Source organism: Chiloscyllium punctatum, unplaced genomic scaffold (assembly GCF_047496795.1).
Source record: "Chiloscyllium punctatum isolate Juve2018m unplaced genomic scaffold, sChiPun1.3 scaffold_100, whole genome shotgun sequence".
NCBI classification, from domain to species: Eukaryota; Metazoa; Chordata; class Chondrichthyes; order Orectolobiformes; family Hemiscylliidae; genus Chiloscyllium; species Chiloscyllium punctatum.
In genome coordinates, this window is record NW_027309834.1 from 349,085 (window position 1) to 365,833 (window position 16,749).

At 43.2% G+C, this 16,749-nt stretch overlaps 1 long non-coding RNA gene and 4 other non-coding genes across 5 annotated transcripts in view; 1 reads left to right on the plus strand and 4 right to left on the minus strand.

The window, feature by feature from the left end:
• The window catches only part of LOC140471526 (uncharacterized), a 28,700-nt gene extending 27,254 nt beyond the window's left edge, over positions 1-1,446 (plus strand). Inside the window, exon 7 of the long non-coding RNA XR_011957070.1 lies at positions 1,321-1,446. This is a non-coding gene — a long non-coding RNA (uncharacterized lncRNA). The remainder of the gene's footprint in view (positions 1-1,320) is intronic.
• Positions 1,447-1,727: 281 nt separating this feature from the next.
• On the minus strand, positions 1,728-1,809 carry trnal-cag (transfer RNA leucine (anticodon CAG)). The gene has a single exon. It is a non-coding gene; the product is annotated as a tRNA-Leu (tRNA).
• Positions 1,810-3,428: 1,619 nt separating this feature from the next.
• trnav-cac (transfer RNA valine (anticodon CAC)) lies at positions 3,429-3,501 on the minus strand. Its single transcript has one exon. It is a non-coding gene; the product is annotated as a tRNA-Val (tRNA).
• A 1,522-nt stretch (positions 3,502-5,023) lies between these two features.
• On the minus strand, positions 5,024-5,105 carry trnal-cag (transfer RNA leucine (anticodon CAG)). The gene has a single exon. It is a non-coding gene; the product is annotated as a tRNA-Leu (tRNA).
• A 1,619-nt stretch (positions 5,106-6,724) lies between these two features.
• On the minus strand, positions 6,725-6,797 carry trnav-cac (transfer RNA valine (anticodon CAC)). Its single transcript has one exon. It is a non-coding gene; the product is annotated as a tRNA-Val (tRNA).
• Positions 6,798-16,749: the final 9,952 nt, after the last annotated feature.

Consider the following 16,749-nt stretch of genomic DNA (forward strand, 5'->3'; position numbering starts at 1 on the left):
CCAGTTTTGGATCTGCTTCTGTCTGTTGTTCATTCTAATAATCTCTTAATCTGCAATTTATTATTTTCAGGTCATTAATAACATTATGTATCATATTACATTATATCCAAATTTTAGATTTGAGGACACTGCAGTTTTTAAAATTTTAAAGTATCTAAGTAATGAAATTCATTTTATTAAATCAAAATACATTCGGGTATTATTCATATGGTGGGCAACAGGATTTTACTTCTAGTCAGCTCAAGAATGTTCAAATATTGTTTATTCTGTGAACTTAATTCTGCAGAAGAGTTTCAATAAACATTTAACACATCATTATGGTGCAGTTCAACTCCTCACGTACACCAATCCTTATTCTCTAGTCCGAGCGGATGAAGAGATGAAGGTCGCCCGATGAAGAGGCATCACCTTGAAAGTTAGGGCTTCCCAATAAACCTGTTGGACTATAACATAGTGTCACATGATTTTTAACTTTCCTCACCCCAGTCCAACTCCGGCATCTCTAAATCACTGTTTCACAAAGGAATTCTCATAATTTTAAAAAAGAAAATATGACTTTAATTACGAACTTTACGCGATTATGAATCCCTTCCTGTATAAGCAAAATATCTCAATGTCAATGAAATCAATGGCACACAACATGGCATGGGTTTAGAGAGTTTGAGGCCAAATACTGGGGAACCGGACTTGTTTAAATTTGGCTTTGTGGTGAGCATGGACGAGATACACCGAAGTATCTGTTTCCACGCGGTGTCCCCCAAAAACGTTGTGTTGCTTACACCTGCTTTAAAGGATTACTTTTTAGCGGAGCTTGCCGTCGCAGTCTGTGGTACAATCCTTTACTGTGTTCGATGCTCACGGGAAAGGTAGTATTGCGAAACACTGCAGAAAGGAACGACTTCCTTACTTTTGCTCCGACTGACCATACTCTGTGAAATTTTCCCAGATCCTCAGTTAAGGACTTTTGCAGCTGGAAGTTTCCTCAGACACGTTGTTAACTCGTAAAGTATTGAGCGAATCGCAAAACAGAAAGCATTTAACACGGAACACAAACAAAGCTGGCATACCTAATGCATTTTCAGACACAGAGATGCATGAATGCTAAATGTGAGACAGTCCGAGGGCATGATTTATAAAGTAATCTCACAACTAACAACAGGACAATTCCAAACTACTCTTTCAAACATACTGCAGCCTTAGGGAACCACCACTTCCCAGACAATACTGAAAAGAGAGAAAGAAAGAACCTAATAAGAATGGGCCATAAAAAGTGAATTTCACCAATCACAGTCTCGATTAGATTACCTTTCCCTTTGACAGACAAACAAGTCCGATGTCTCCAGGACGGAAACGAAGGAAATGGGAGAAATTCAACAACATATCACATCGAAATTCGTTGGAACGATTTTCCCATTGGCCGAAAAACCAAATAACGACGAGTCGAGTCACCCCAGGACTTTGTTTCACAACAGCGATGAAATACCGGTCTCCATTCGGTTCCAGTACGAGCTCAACTTGCCTGGAACAGCACAGCTGCTTGCGATTTTCTGCGCGGGAGGCGAACACGATCATGACAGACAGAGACACTTTGAAATATTCGGCACTATCCCACACCACAGTTAATTCCCCGGGAAGCAAAGCCATTTTACTTTTGTTTTCAACATCAATACAGTGGGGACAGAAACAGCATTTTAACAAGCTGCAGCGTTGGAGTTGATCTGCAGAAATGGCAGTGGTGGGATTCGAACCCACGCCCCTTTCGAGACTGGAACCTGGATCCAGCGCCTTAGACCGCTCGGCCACACTACCAGCCGGCCGCGCGACCTATTTTCTTGCGTTTCCAACTGTGCTCTCCTGCATAACAACAGATGCCAAGTCACATGAAAATGGTTCCATGATCCCTCTCCGACTCGCACAGCTGCTGGGATGTGCCCGTCTACAATATCAATTTCGCAGCAGATAATGAGAGCCCATCAATCCAGACATAAATCAATGGTAAGCTGAGTCTATCTTCTCAGACTCCTTTCAGCTCCAAATGTATCTGTGAGAATATATGTTCGGTTATGATTTGGTCAAATAACCACGAGCTGCTTGACATTACTGCAATTTCGATTCTTGCTTTGCTAAATGATTTCACCCATTGCTTGAAACAGGGCAAGTTTCACGTTTACACGGAACATGAAGCACACCGGACTACAGGGAAAATGCACAAAGCCGTGTTCCACATCATACCGTGCAGCGTAATTTCAGTCACTGTGTCTGTTTTGCAGAAAAAGGAGTCCCAAACAATGTACTCCACCCTAAAACCGGAGGTCGCATTCCTATTCGAGAACGACAGATCACATTGTGACGATGCTCTGACCTCGGAGCCAGTTCGAGATGACACTTTCCTTGCCTTTTACCCTAACCGTGCAATTTGCTGCAGAGATGTTCACTCCTGGACATCAGCCACATGGATAGCAACTGAGTTGGAAACCTGTGTGGGAATCGACGAGAAGCGACTCAATAATGCAGTTTCTGTTCACCTCAATCTAAAAGGCAGTTTCTCAACATAGTAACAGAAGTCAAAAGGTAATTACCTCACCCCACCCCCACTCCGGAAGAGGTGCTAACTGCCCTTGATTGCTTTTTGTTCTCGATGTGAAGAGCTCTCACGCCTCTGAGTCACCTTCACGTGTCTGGTTGCTGAGTGAGTCACAAAGAAGGAGTTTCTCCAGAGCTGCAACTGCCTGACTTCCCCACTCGACTTCGCCGTTTACATTTTCCTGCTCCTCAGTGATTTCAAGAAAACCAAATGGATGCGATGTCATTCTGTAACCTCTCTGTCGATTCCTCCGTTTCAGTTTCAACGTGGCTTAGGTCTCGGGGCGCACCTTAATACTAGCGACACCATGAAAGCACAGGTCCAGAGGTTCCTCTGAGAGTGTAATTTCTTTCATTGCTGTTGCTGATTGAAAGAGCCACTCAAGTGCGAACTGCTCCAAAACATGATTCAGGACCTCTGGTGCCAATTCTCGTACGTTGAATAACAACAGACAGCTTCCAAACGAGGCCTTTCAGAGACGCCTTTGGGGTACATTTAACAGACAGACAAGTTCAGGAATCCGTGGTGCGCTGGGACACCAGCGCATCAGCTTCTTCCCTGTCTTTGAACCGAGCCGCCTGCGCAAGGAATGCAAATGCGGTACTGCTTTTCGTAGAAGAATCAGAAGGGGGTAACTACACTCTCAAACAGAATTGCATATGATCAGAACCAGTTTGGATAAAAACTTTACAATTCTTTGCACAGTCATTAATTGGAATTGCATTACATTTCACTACGCGAGCAGATTTGTTCAAGCAACTTCGAAGGCAGGTTTGCAGATGGGAAAGCAAGCAAGAAAGCACCGTTCTTGTCCATGTAAAAGGCTGCCGTTGAAGAACAAAGCAGTTTCTGCCCAGTTTCGAACTGGGGACCTTTCGCGTGTGAGACGAACGTGATGACCACTACACTACAGAAACAAGCCGCAGCCGCCCGTCCGGCAGCTCAGGGGCATCCAGCACTGAAAGTTGAAGCCATTCTTCGTTTCACCTTTCTGTTACCAATAGCTCGTTGTTGTCCAGCGTAATTGACATCTTCAAAACATAAAAAAAAGACACGTGAAATTGATGATAAAATATAGACAAGGATGTGGTCAATGTTTGGACCGTAGGGCGAGGTGGACTAGGCTGGGACGACTTTCCCTGCAGCGTAACGACTGCGACATGATCTAATGGAAGGGTTGGAAACTGAGTATTTACGTGTTTTACCCAAGTTGGGGTGAGTTGAAAACTCGAGAGCATAGGTTTAAGGTGAGTGGGCTGAAATTGACAAAGGACCTGAGGCACATTTCCCACACAGAAGGTTGTGCGTGTATGGAATGAGCTACCAGAGGAAGCGGAGGAGGCTCAGAAAATTGCATGAGTTTCTGGATAGGATGGGTTGAGAGGGTTTGGGGCCAAATACTGGGGAACCGGACTTGTTTATATTTGGCTATGTGCTGAGCATGGACGAGATACACCGAAGTATCTGTTTCCACGCGGTGTCCCCCAAAAACGTTGTGTTGCTTACACCTGCTTTAAAGGATTACTTTTTAGCGGAGCTTGCCGTCGCAGTCTGTGGTACAATCCTTTACTGTGTTCGATGCTCACGGGAAAGGTAGTATTGCGAAACACTGCAGAAAGGAACGACTTCCTTACCTTTGCTCCGACTGACCATACTCTGTGAAATTTTCCCAGATCCTCAGTGAAGGACTTTTGCAGCTCGAAGTTTCCTCAGAAACGCTGTTAACTCGGAAAGTATTGAGCGAATCGCAAAACAGAGAGCATTTAACACGGAACACAAACAAAGCTGGCATACCTAAATGCATTTTCAGACACAGAGATGCATGAATGCTAAATGTGAGACAGTCCCAGGGTATGATTTATAAAGTAATCTCACAACTAACAACAGGACAATTCCAAGCTTCTCTTTCAAACATACTGCAGCCTTAGGGAACCACCACTTCCCAGACAATACTGAAAAGAGAGAAAGAAAGAACCTAATAAGAATGGGCCATAAAAAGTGAATTTCACCAATCGCAGTCTCGATTAGATGACCTTTCCCTCCCGATGTCTCCAGGACGGAAACGAAGGAAATGGGAGAAATTCAACAACATATCACATCGAAATTCGTTGGAACGATTTTCCCATTGGCCGAAAAACCAAATAACGGCGAGTCGAGTCACCCCAGGACTTTGTTTCACAACAGCGATGAAATAACGGTCTCCATTCGGTTCCAGTACGAGCTCAACTTGCCTGGAACAGCACAGCTGCTTGCGATTTTCTGCGCGGGAGGCGAACACGATCATGACAGTCAGAGACACTTTGAAATATTCGGCACTATCCCACACCACAGTTAATTCCCCGGGAAGCAAAGCCATTTTACTTTTGTTTTCAACATCAATACAGTGGGGACAGAAACAGCATTTTAACAAGCTGCAGCGTTGGAGTTGATCTGCAGAAATGGCAGTGGTGGGATTCGAACCCACGCCCCTTTCGAGACTGGAACCTGGATCCAGCGCCTTAGACCGCTCGGCCACACTACCAGCCGGCCGCGCGACCTATTTTCTTGCGTTTCCAACTGTGCTCTCCTGCATAACAACAGATGCCAAGTCACATGAAAATGGTTCCATGATCCCTCTCCGACTCGCACAGCTGCTGGGATGTGCCCGTCTACAATATCAATTTCGCAGCAGATAATGAGAGCCCATCAATCCAGACATAAATCAATGGTAAGCTGAGTCTATCTTCTCAGACTCCTTTCAGCTCCAAATGTATCTGTGAGAATATATGTTCGGTTATGATTTGGTCAAATAACCACGAGCTGCTTGACATTACTGCAATTTCGATTCTTGCTTTGCTAAATGATTTCACCCATTGCTTGAAACAGGGCAAGTTTCACGTTTACACGGAACATGAAGCACACCGGACTACAGGGAAAATGCACAAAGCCGTGTTCCACATCATACCGTGCAGCGTAATTTCAGTCACTGTGTCTGTTTTGCAGAAAAAGGAGTCCCAAACAATGTACTCCACCCTAAAACCGGAGGTCGCATTCCTATTCGAGAACGACAGATCACATTGTGACGATGCTCTGACCTCGGAGCCAGTTCGAGATGACACTTTCCTTGCCTTTTACCCTAACCGTGCAATTTGCTGCAGAGATGTTCACTCCTGGACATCAGCCACATGGATAGCAACTGAGTTGGAAACCTGTGTGGGAATCGACGAGAAGCGACTCAATAATGCAGTTTCTGTTCACCTCAATCTAAAAGGCAGTTTCTCAACATAGTAACAGAAGTCAAAAGGTAATTACCTCACCCCACCCCCACTCCGGAAGAGGTGCTAACTGCCCTTGATTGCTTTTTGTTCTCGATGTGAAGAGCTCTCACGCCTCTGAGTCACCTTCACGTGTCTGGTTGCTGAGTGAGTCACAAAGAAGGAGTTTCTCCAGAGCTGCAACTGCCTGACTTCCCCACTCGACTTCGCCGTTTACATTTTCCTGCTCCTCAGTGATTTCAAGAAAACCAAATGGATGCGATGTCATTCTGTAACCTCTCTGTCGATTCCTCCGTTTCAGTTTCAACGTGGCTTAGGTCTCGGGGCGCACCTTAATACTAGCGACACCATGAAAGCACAGGTCCAGAGGTTCCTCTGAGAGTGTAATTTCTTTCATTGCTGTTGCTGATTGAAAGAGCCACTCAAGTGCGAACTGCTCCAAAACATGATTCAGGACCTCTGGTGCCAATTCTCGTACGTTGAATAACAACAGACAGCTTCCAAACGAGGCCTTTCAGAGACGCCTTTGGGGTACATTTGACAGACAGACAAGTTCAGGAATCCGTGGTGCGCTGGGACACCAGCGCATCAGCTTCTTCCCTGTCTTTGAACCGAGCCGCCTGCGCAAGGAATGCAAATGCGGTACTGCTTTTCGTAGAAGAATCAGAAGGGGGTAACTACACTCTCAAACAGAATTGCATATGATCAGAACCAGTTTGGATAAAAACTTTACAATTCTTTGCACAGTCATTAATTGGAATTGCATTACATTTCACTACGAGAGCAGATTTATTCAAGCAACTTCGAAGGCAGGTTTGCAGATGGGAAAGCAAGCAAGAAAGCACCGTTCTTGTCCATGTAAAAGGCTGCCGTTGAAGAACAAAGCAGTTTCTGCCCAGTTTCGAACTGGGGACCTTTCGCGTGTGAGGCGAACGTGATGACCACTACACTACAGAAACAAGCCGCAGCCGCCCGTCCGGCAGCTCAGGGGCATCCAGCACTGAAAGTTGAAGCCATTCTTCGTTTCACCTTTCTGTTTCCAATAGCTCGTTGTTGTCCAGCGTAATTGACATCTTCAAAACATAAAAAAAAGACACGTGAAATTGATGATAAAATATAGACAAGGATGTGGTCAATGTTTGGACCGTAGGGCGAGGTGGACTAGGCTGGGACGACTTTCCCTGCAGCGTAACTGCTGCGACATGATCTCCAATAATGTCCCCCAATAATGTTGTGTTGCTTACACCGGCTTTAAAGGATTACTTTTTAGCGGAGCTTGCTGTCGCAGTCTGTGGCACAATCCTTTAGTGTGTTCGACTGCTCACGGGAAAAGTAGTATTGCGAAACACTGCAGAAAGGAACGACTTCCTTACTTTTGCTCCGACTGACCATACTCCGTGAAATTTTCCCAGATCATCAGTTGAGGATTTTTGCAGCTGGAAGTTGCCTCAAAAACCCTGTTAATTCGTAATGTATTGACCGAATCGCAAAACAGAAAGCATTTAACATGGGACACAAACAAAACTGGCATACCTAATGCATTTTCAGACACAGAGATGCATGAATGCTAAATGTGAGACAGTCCGAGTGCATGATTTATAAAGTAATCTCACAACTAACAACAGGACAATTCCAAACTACTCTTTCAAACATACTGCAGCATTAGGGAACCACCACTTTCCAGACAATGCTGAAAAGAGAGAAAGAAAGAACCTAATAAGAATGGGCCATAAAATTTCAACAATCACAGTTTCGATTAGATTACCTTTCCCTTCCGATGTCTCCAGGACGGAAATGAAGGAAATGGGGCAAATTCAATAACATATCACATCGAAATTCGTTGGAACGATTTTCCCATTTGCCAGAAAACCAAATTACGACGAGTCGAGTCACCGTAGGACTTTGTTTCACAACAGCGATGAAATATCAGTCTCCATTCGGTTCCAGTCAAAGCTCAACTTGCCTGGAACAGCAGAGCTGTTTGCGATAATCCCGAGTGGGAGGCGAACACGATCATGACAGCAGAGACATTTTGAATTATTTGGCACTATCCCACCCCACAGTTAATTCCTCGGGAGGCAACCCCATTTTTCTTTTGTTTTCAACATCAATACAGTGGGGACCGAAACAGCATTTTAACAAGCTGCAGCGTTAGAGTTGATCAGCAGAAATGGCAGTCGAACCCTCGTCTCTGGAACGTGTGTCTCGCGACTTAACAGTCTGCTGTCGGCTCCTGTGAAAACACAACACTTCTGAAACGAAACACCAGCGATAGAGCTGCTTGAGCCCGTGATTTTTCGTTTGGGAAGCGAACACTATTATGTTAGTACCGGCATTGACCCCTTTGCCTGAGTCTATATTCGCACCCACCACTGTCAAGTCTTTGAGAAGCAAACCCTAACGTTTTAACTTTGATCCACATTTCAACATGCTGTAGCATTACAGCTGATCCACCGAAATGGCAGCGCAGGCATTCGAATTCACATAACTGAGATTCAAAAACCTCGATACACCTGTTCACCCCACTGCGCCATATGACCTTTTTGCACGCTTTCACATATGCGCCTGCATAGTAATAGAAGCACGTTCTCAGGGAAAGGGTTGGGTAATCCCTCTCCTGCTTTCACAGCTGCTGGGAAATGCTGGCTACAATATCAATTTCGCAGCAGATAAGGATAGCCCATGAATCCAGACATAAATTAATGGTTATCTGAATCTATCTTCTGAGACGCTTTTCAGCTGTAAATGTATGTGTGTGTAAGAATGTATGTTCGGTTTAGATTTCATAAAATAACCATGAGCTGCATGAGGTCGAGGTGCACGAGGTAAAGTTGGAGATTCCAGCCTGATGTCCCAATGTTCCCAGCTCCATGTCAATCAAATCTTCTCCAGGTGATTTGGTGACCCAATGTGATGTCCCAATGCTTCCTGCTGCTCCATGTCAATAGAAGCTTCTCCAGGTGCGGTTGGAGCTTACCGTCTGGTATCCCAATGGTCTGTGCTGCGTCATGTGAATAGAAACTGCTCCATGTGAGGGTGGAGCTCCCAGCCTGATACCCCAATGCTCCCTGCTGCTCCATATCAATAGAAGCTACTGTAGGTGCTATTTGAGCTGAAACCCCGACATCTAATGCGCCTCTATGCGATCATAGAAGTACCGTGTGCTCACTGATTGCATCCCTGAGGGCCACAGAGTAGTTGCACTATTAAAGTTGGATGCAAATACAGGTGTATTATCCACAATATGAGAACCTTAACTTATTTTTAATCACCACCCAAATATACTTTGTGAAACACTTTCTTCCCAAAGGATTATTTAGCATGTGCCTATTGCACTCAATGTGAAGTAAGATAATCGTGCTAAATTGGGGATTTTCAATAAATATCTCATCATATGATACAAGCTGAGTAACTGCTATTTAACAAGGATGACGTATTTGAGGAAATCAGCAGTTTTCTTTCCTGTGAGGGAATGAGGTTTCTATTCATTTAAATGAGCTTATTAAATGTGTCACATGATCACAATAGATCTCAATTTGAAAAATTTTTGATAATGTTGTTATCCAACATGAAATGAGGCGTTGAATTCTATTGGCCACACACTTGTTAGAAGTAAATAGCTATTAATGACAAGAGAATAAACGAAATTTAAATAATTTCACATGTTTGTTCGACATTAGTCAGCGGTTATTGATCCACAGTTTTGGCCAGTCCCTGCAGTTACCATGATGTCTGCTCCAGTTGTTCATAAAGAGAGGGAGCTTGCTTCATACTTCTTGTCTTTGTCTGCGTCTCATGTTCAGCATTCATCACTGGCAAGAGCAATGAGAAAGGGAGAGACCAATGTGTAACTGTGTCCATGCCCATGCACAGTACCTACATTAGCAAGTTCTCTGCTGTGCATTTTAAGCCAGTGCACGTTGTCCCTGAACCCTTCCTCGGCCACTTTTGAAATTTCTCCATTATTTTCTGCTGTCTGACTGTGCTTTTGTCACTAAGATGAATCACTTCTACCCAAGCTGCTTCAGGTTTCATCTGACAAAATACTCATGAACTCATTGGATAAACATGCGCTTGCCATCTCTCGTTATTTGCTTTTCCTGGATCTCATTCATTCGATAAAAGCTCACAATAACTTGTCTTCGAAAGGACAACCGTGTTCCTTTTCATTATCCGAAGTCAGTCTGCATTTCAATACCGTTTAAGTGAAAGATTTGACTAATTAATGGAGACTTTACTGCAGCATCGATGGCGATAAACTGACCAGTCGACCTTCAATTTAGCCGAGACCCAAACAAAAACAGCATCACGAACGACTGCACTCCATAAGCGACGAGAGTGAGATTCGATCTCACGCCTGTAGACAACAATGAGTCAGTTGTCAATCACTTTAACTTCTCAGACATCTCGTCGCATACACTGTGCGCATCTGACCATATGCTTAACTGAGTTGAGTAAATTGTGCATAGAAGTGGATATTTCTCCGTGATGTTGGTGAAATAATAAATAGCACAATCCACTTCCCAGAGTATGGCCTCCCCTCTGCTCGATTGGGCAAGTGCATTCCCAATGTGGCATTCTGCTCAAATGATCTGAATAGAAATAAAGAAGTTACAAGATCTGTTGAATTGAATTCTATCAAAAATTGGAGCTGATGGAATTAAAAGTTTCGTGACGGTGGCGACGTAACACTGTCTCTGAAGAATTGTTTTCCCGACTCGAAGACAGTCCCCAGTGCTCAGTGGCAGCACTAGCACTCCCTCTCTTCTGAACAGATATGTTTGAGCGATCGCACTTATGTACAGAGCGATACAATTTCAAAATCTGAAATAAGACTAACTGAAAATTGAATTGAACAACGCAAAAACCAACAGGAGCGACACTTTACAATAAAGTTTGTTTTGCTCAACCTTGGCCTGTGTTGTTTTCCTGGGGCGTATGACACCAGGCCACTGTACAATTACAGCAACACAGTGAGCAAATGGCAGAAGGAAAATGCGTGTAGTACCACAGGGCATGCTGGGAGCCGCAGCAGATACACAGGGAAGTGAATTTCCCAGAACTGGAACACGTCCCAAACAGCAGAGTGAGATGGAAGAACTCAGAGTGTTATGACATGTTATAATTGATTCCGCATGCACTGTGGAGATCAGTCATTGAGTCTGTTCAAAATTAAAATTAAAAGATTTCTACGTATCGAAATCTAAATAAAAAAGCCCAGGAGTTAGTGGACGGAAATATTGCAAATATATTTTTAAATAATTAACTCATCTTAGTAATGAGCAGCTCATCAATTTCCTCATAGAACCTTGGAACCACTGGTAAAGGCGAACGTTTAATTTCACTTACCAGACGTGGAATTAGAGGGACTCGTTTTGCCATCCTTTTTGATACAACCAGGAATGTGGCGGTAAGCATTAATGCGTGGATCCAGTGCAGCAGGTAATCAGTGGATGGTATCTCTGTGCCAATGTAGTAGGCTGTGTTGAGTGGAGGTATTAAATTTGACCCTCGCATGGAGCAGCTTCAATTTATCGTTGTGTTGAAGTTTCAGGACGGAAGGCGATGTTGAGCAAAGCCAAGTTGATTGGAAAGTACCAGTTTTTTGAATTGAGAAACGACCTTTTCTGGAAAATGACTCATTACCAACAACCATGCTGCAAATTGTTAAAACGTGACACCATGTGTGGACAGAGAACCAAAAATAATTTTTCAACAAATGGATGGTGTTTCCCATGCACACTGCGTTAAATTCAGAGAAAACAAAACATGGTGAGCCCATTTCATGTAAATCAATTTGCTGTTAACGCGCAAAGGTCATTGTAATAATCAAAAAGGAATTAGATAGATCACAAGGGACCGTTCGAATATTGCATTCAGTTTTGATCAGAGCTTCTTTCAGCTTAAAATTGCGTGCTGTATGAAAGAACAGAGGGCTAAAAAAGATAGAGACAACTTTGAGAATTTAATGGATGGAGATCAGAAAGCATGAAATATAGGTAACATAATGTGGATGTGGGCAAATATTTAAAGCAGGTATTTTGTCTCCTAGTGACAATTCAATTCCTTCTCATTAGGAAGTAACTTTTGTTTGCAATTGTCTAGAAGATCAATTCCATTTGCAATGTTTCGTGTTGAATAATATGCCATACTTTTCAAATTCATGAACATTTTATATTCCATCTTATCCAGCTGGACGTGTTCATGAAAAGTCTTTTTTGATAATCAACAAAATTCAAATTTTTTTACACACACTTTGACTTTCTCCCAATGGTAAATTCCCTACTTGTGTGCTTGTTCATGTGTCTTATAAAAGACTCTGGACTCAACTTCAATCGTTCTTTCTGGAAATTCGTTCTGAATTTAAATAGCTCTTGAGCAGAAGAAACTCTGACCCTAGCTTTTCAGGATCATTGACCAATGGTATTGAATCTGAGAATCTATTTATTGATTTACTCGAAATAGGGAATACCGCTGATTTAATCACTTCAAACCTTGTGTTATGTGAAAGATATCTTTCGTTTACTTCCCAAACTTGCATGTTTCCAGTACAGCATTTTCAAAATCATGTTAATAAAATCCCTCATTCTGTCTATCTTCCTCATAAAACTGGTTTGTATCATTTCTAATGTTTTTATGCCTCAGTAAACCTAACCCTGAGTTTCCCCATGCCTTTCTATACACGAAATTGTGGCTGCGCCCTTTCTAATGTCTTTACTTTTGATTGTTGGAGACTGAGGACAAGGATTACAAACAATGTTTGCACTGAATTTGACCTTTAGATTTTACAGTTACACTATGAACTCCTTGCTTTGTAATACAATTTCCCTATTCATAAATTCAAACAACGTTCATTATTATCTAACCAGATCATGAACAACCTCGCCATGAAATCCTCCTTTGTACTTCCAATGAATTTGGTAATAGGTTTGTAAGGCCAGCATCCCTAAATCCCCTTGACCTGAGTGAGTCTCAGCTTTTTCTAAAGGTAACCGACATTCAACCACATCACAGTGGGGCTGCAGTCGTTTTCTGTGCAGACTTGTTGTGGACATGAAATACCCATCACCAAAGACCACCGTGGATCTAAAATCAAAACTTTCCAAAAACAATTATCCCATTTCTAATGTTTATCATCTTTCTATGTTTTTGTCTGGTTTGTTCGTGTGTCCCTGTTTAAATCTTACCCAACGTTTAATTTGTGAATGAAGACATTCCCTTCACCACTGATGTTTGGAAACCCCATTCGACATTGAATGATTTTACTCATATGCTCCCGGAGGACAGTCCTCCCATTACTGAAATGATTCCAGTGAACATTCTCAACGCATCTTCAAAGCCAATAATTCCCTTCGACGAGTTGGGGATTGGTTCTGCTTTGAAATCAATGTGTGTGCTCATTATAAGCAAAACAATTGCAGCAAGATTTTCAGACGAAGCTTTTGCAATCTGCTTGCATTAACGTTTGTCCCAATAGTTACATTCCTTATTGTAGTTTGTTTGTGGATGATAAAATTTCCTGAATCTTTCAGTTTTTATTTCATATTGGCGGATGTTGCAGCAGTTTATAATAATAGTGATTTCCAGAAACCACCATAGAGCGCGGAAGCTGATAATGTGAAATGAGACAGCAGTAATGATTGACCTCAGAATGAAATTGTCACTGGTTTGCAGTGATAACAGTGTGGCTGAGTATCGTTTTTATTTTGGAGGAGGACAGGTTGAGTCGAAAACGAGCGCTTAAAACCGAAGCAAAGGAAAAAGTATCAGATAGAGAAGTTGGGGTAAGCTGATTTGCAGTGGAAATTTGCATCAGAGGATGGGGCAGTACAGCTTCATTATGTCAAACAGACTGTAAAAGCCACGCAGAAGAAGCAATACACCTTCAGTGCAGGCACAATGACAGGTCACGTGGGAAGGAATCAAAGCAAGACACTAATATGGAATGCAACAATTTACGTGAAAGGTTTTGCAATATATCCTTTGTTAAATGCTGACTGACCTCTCGTTGGAATTTGGAACTTCCTGCAGTGTAACGGTGATATTTGCCTTGCTATAACACAAGGCCAAGAGACAAGGACACATTACCTTTTGTAACAGTGTGGCCTTATGAAAGCACGCTAGGATCATCTACCAGAATTCAAGACTTCAACGATCTCCTCTGCGCTGTCCAACGTATTTGCTACTTCTGTAGTCAGATCTCAATAGCTTTACCTTGTGTTGGAATATAAAAGCACCGTTGTGCTACTGAGACTTTGTAAAGCTCTGGTTAGGCCCCATTTGGAATACTGTGTCCAGTTTTGGTCCCCACACCTCAGGAAGAACATACTGGCACTGGAGCGTGTCCAGCAGAGATTCACACGGATGATCCCTGGAATGGTAGGTCTAACATATGGGGAACAGCTGAGGATCCTGGGATTGTATTCATTGGAGTTTAGAAGATGAAGGGGAGATCTAATAGAAACGTACAAGATAAAACATGGCTTGGAGAGAGTGGACGGTAGTAAAGTTGTTTCCGTTAGGTGAGGAGACGAGCACCCGTGGACACAGCCTTAGAATTGGAGGGGGTAAATTCAGAACAGAAATGCGGAGACATTTCTTCAGCCAGAGAGTGGTGGGCCTGTGGAATTCATTGCCGCAAAGTGCAGTGGAGGCTGGGACACTAAATGTCTTCAAGGCAGAAATTGATAAATTCTTGATGTCACAAGGAATTAAGGGCTACGGGGAAAATGCGGGTAAGTGGAGTTGAAATGCCCATCAGCCATGATTGAATGGCGGAGTGGACTCGATGGGCCGAATGGCCTTACTTCTGCTCCTATTTCGTTTGGTCTTATGGTCTTATGGTGTCTTCCTCAGCTCCCTGTTTCCCTTAAACACATACAATGTGAATAAATCACTAGTATTTCCACTTTCCCTCATTGTTCGTAACTCCCGTGCTGAAAACAAAACGTACAATTAACCAAGTTGCGTTTTCTGGCTCTCACTCTGGTAGAATTTGAATAGTGAAGTGCACTGTGCCTGATGGCAGGACACCCTGCAGGATTTTTAGACAGCGCCATCCTCCCTGTGACATGTACCTACTGGGTAATATTCTGTTGTGTAGATTTATCCTGGCTTTGCCAATATCACCGTTATTTAACTCCCTGCATTCTGTTGGTCCACTCAGAATCAAAAATGTGTCACAAACCACCTCAGCTGTGCTGGGTCTCCACAGATGAAAATGTGCTTCTGTTTTGGTATCATTCTCTTGCCTTCTCCCTGTAACTCTGCACACTTTTACTTTCAAAATAAACATCAAATTCGTTTTTAAATAACTCGATTGAAACTGTGTCTTTGTCAAGTCAAACAGTGGTTTACAGACCCTAACCACTCCCTATGAGAAAACGTTTTTCCTCAAGTACATTTTTCTTCTTTTACTAATTACGGCACATCTGGATAATAGTAACAGGATAGGACAGAGTCAGCATGGATTTATGAAGGGGAAATCATGCTTGACTAATCTTCTTGAATGTTTTGAGGATGTAACTCGGAAGATGGACGAGGGAGATCCAGTGGATGTAGTGTACCTGGACTTTCAGAAAGCTTTTGATAAAGATACACACAAGAGGTTAGTGAGTAAAATTAGGGCGCACGGGATTGGGGGCAAAGTACTAGATTGGATAGAGAATTGGTTGGCTAATAGGAAACAAAGGGTAGTGATTAACGGCTCCATTTCGAAATGGCAGGCAGTGACCAGTGGGGTACCGCAGGGATCCATGCTGGGACCGCAGCTTTTTACAATATATGTAAATGATATAGAAGATGGTATCAGCAATAACATTAGCAAATTTGCTGATGACACGAAGCTAGGTGGTAGGGTGAAATGTGATGAGGATGTTAGGGGATTACAGGGTGACCTGGACAAGTTAGGTGAGTGGGCAGATGCATGGCAGATGCAGTTTAATGTGGATAAATGTCTGGTTATCCACTTTGGTGGCAAGAACAGGAAGGCAGATTACTACCTCAATGGTATCAAATTAGGTAAAGGGGCTGTTCAGAGAGATCTGGGTGTTCTTGTCCACCAGTCAATGAAGGCAAGCATGCAGGTACAGCAGGTCGTGAAGAAGGCTCATAGCATTCTGGGCTTCATAACAAGAGGGATTGAGTATAGAAGCAAAGAGGTGCTTCTGCAGCTGTACAGGGCCCTGGTGAGACCACACCTGGAGTACTGTGTACAGTTCTGGTCTCCAAATTTGGGGAAAGACATTCTGGCTATTGAGGGAGTGCAGCGTAGGTTGACGAGGTCAATTCCTGGAATGGCAGGATTGCCTTACACGGAAAGATTGAATCGACGGGGCTTGTATACCCTTGAGTTTAGAAGACTGAGAGGGGATCTGATTGAAACGTATAGGATTATGAAAGGACTCGACACTCTGGCAGGAGGGAACATATTTCCGTTGATGGGGGAGTGCCGAACCAGAGGACACAACTTAAAAATACGGGGTAGACCATTTAGGACAGAGATGAGGAGAAACTACTTCACCCAGAGAGTGGTGTCTGTGTGGAATGCTCTGCCCCAGAGGGCAGTGGAGGCCCAGTCTCTGGATTCATTTAAGAAAGAATTGGATAGAGCTCTTAAAGATAGAGGAGTCAAGGGGTATGGAGATAAGGCTGGAACAGGATACTGATTAGGAATGATCAGCCATGATCATATTGAATGGCGGTGCAGGCTCGAAGGGCAGAATGGCCTACTCCTGCATCTATTGTCTATTGTCTATTGTCTATTGTCTATTGACTTTAAGACTGTACCGAATCGTTCTCGAACCTTTCAGGTGAAGGGAACATTCTCCCTTCCTTTTTCTCCGACGACTAAACCACTCATGACTTGGAAAGATTCAATAAAGCCAGCTTTCAGCCTTCTGATCTCCAAGG